At 31.7% G+C, this 2,470-nt stretch overlaps 1 non-coding gene across 1 annotated transcript; it reads right to left on the reverse strand.

Annotated features, from left to right (window-relative positions):
- Positions 1–649: 649 nt before the first annotated feature.
- On the reverse strand, positions 650–756 carry LOC128034172 (small nucleolar RNA R71). The gene has a single exon (XR_008190304.1). It is a non-coding gene; the product is annotated as a small nucleolar RNA R71 (small nucleolar RNA).
- Between the last annotated feature and the right edge of the window lie 1,714 nt (positions 757–2,470).

Below are 2,470 nucleotides of genomic sequence, written 5' to 3' on the forward strand. Positions count from 1 at the left end.
AATCATTCTTTGTGAAATTATTTTTGTAGTTTGGTTTTTATTTAATTTCTAACATTACTAATTTATTCTTATTTATTTATTTATTTATCAAGTGTTTATGAGCATAGATCGAACCATTGATCTATTACCTGTAGACCTTGAAATCGAGCGGACATTTAGAAAGAGAAGACGCGAGAGATTTGCTCAAAGACAAGTCAAGATGGACCTTAGAAATCAAAATGATAGACAAGGTAATGGAGTCAATCATGCACACAACCCAATCATTATTACTGATGATAGGGATCGTGCCATAAGACAATACGTTGTGCCACTCTTCAATGAATTAAATCTAGGAATTAGAAGACTAGATATTGTGGCACCCTAATTTGAATTGAAACCAGTGATGTTTCAAATGCTTCAAAAAATGGGCCAGTTCAGTGGTATGCCCACGGAAGATCCACATCTTCACCTTAGATTATTCATGGAAGAGAGTGATTCATTTAAGATAGTTAGTGTAACTGAAGATACATTAAGGTTGAAACTGTTTCCATACTCATTGAGAGATCGAGCACGAGCATGGTTGAATTCAGTGCCACCAAGTTCAATATCTACATGGAAAGAATTAGCAGAAAGGTTTTCGGTAAAGTATTTTTCATCGAACAAGAACAAAAAGTTGTGAAATGAGATAACTACTTTTCAACAATTGGATGATGAGTCTTTATATAAGGCGTGGGAAAGATTCAAGGAATTGTTTCTTAAGTGTCCTCATCATGGGATTCCTCATTGTGGCTATGAAACTTTAAAGTGAATGGACTTAAATGGTAATTATACGATTCATAAAGATAGTGGACATTTATGGACACAATTTAAGTGATTTTTTAAGTTAAAAAATAATGTTAAAATAGTAAATTAATAATTTAACTTAAAATTAAAGGAAAGAAAAGATGGTATCATCTTCTTCATTTGTTAACTCAACTGGAAATACACCATTGGAGCTATCTAGAGTATTCGACCAAGGCTTCTTGCTTGCATAGTATGTTTTCCAACCCTATTTTTAATGATTACTATGTTTTTAGGTCGTTTTAGCTTAATATAGATTGCCTGGGGGTCAATTTGTAAAAAAATTAAAGATTAAGGGTTATTCCATGAATGTTTTTGAATAATTCTTGATGTTTAATGGTAGATTATGAGTCCTTGTTGATAAATAAACAAGTTTTGTAAAGTGATTTTTGATGAAACTTGCATTTAGGGATTGATTTGTAATAATGGTAAAAATTTATGGAAAATTTATGAAATGATGGTTTGTATGGATTGATATAAGTCCCTAGTATATTTCGTTATCTTGAATGGGGGATTAAAATGCTTAGATTTTAATTTATGAGCTTAATGACTAAATTGTGAAAAGTTAAAAAGTTAGGGGTAAATAGTTATTTTTCATAAATTTGAAATGTGGACTAAATTGAATACTAGGGGTATTAAATGGATTTAATTTGTTCATTCAGATCAAGATAGACCACGTACGAACCCAGATTGAGGAAAAGCAAAAGCTACGGAATAGCTCGTTTAACTTCTATGCCCTAGTTGTCGAGGTAAGTTCGTATGAACGGTTGTTATATTTATGTTATTCACATGTATGTTATTATGTATCCAATATGTAATTGAATGATGTATATCCAAATTGATGCTATGACGGTTGTTAAGTCCCGGTTGAACCTTAGGAATTCGCAGGATACAAATGACATGTCATTAGGGATTTCATGTTTTGGGTGCTGGTCTTGAATGTCCTACCGATGGCTGAGGTCCTGCATTTGTTGCGGATACTCCACAACTTGTGTGAGCAACATCGTGTAGCTTACATTCTGACCCACAGCTCATATGAGCAGGCCCATTTCACAGCTCGTGTGAGCAATGCTGTAAAGGAAATATTACGGTTATATGTTTAAGCACACTTTGTGCGAGCTTTCCCGAATATCCAATGAAATTCTAGATGGTTCAACGGGAAGTTAGAGAAATAGGTAACATTCAAAAAAGAATGTGGTTTTTTCCCTAAGTATGGAAATGACCTGATAATTAATTTATGGTTTTCAAACTATTATTTAATTAATTAAATTGTTGAAGTTTAAAATGAAATTAAATTAATTAGTCATTATGAATCCGTTGAATGTGGAAAAATTAAATATATGTTCTCATAAATTCTTTTACCACAAAGTTACCATGAATTTAACGAAATCAAAATCGAGTTGAGAAAATTATTTAATTTAAATTAATCTATAAAGCTTATTTTGGGAAATAGAAAAACACGTATTGTGTTGGATTAAATTATAAAGTGATGTGTTAAATATGCATGAAGCACATATAATTAGACCTAATATAGGAGAGGTCTGAATCTTTATCATAATACATATGAGGGGGAGACACACCCTATTAGCCCTTGTCTCTCCTAGTTAATTGTTTTTCTATTAAATAGACATTAAATGCTTTTACTAATTTA

This window comes from Gossypium raimondii, chromosome 10 (genome assembly GCF_025698545.1).
Source record: "Gossypium raimondii isolate GPD5lz chromosome 10, ASM2569854v1, whole genome shotgun sequence".
NCBI lineage: Eukaryota > Viridiplantae > Streptophyta > Magnoliopsida > Malvales > Malvaceae > Gossypium > Gossypium raimondii.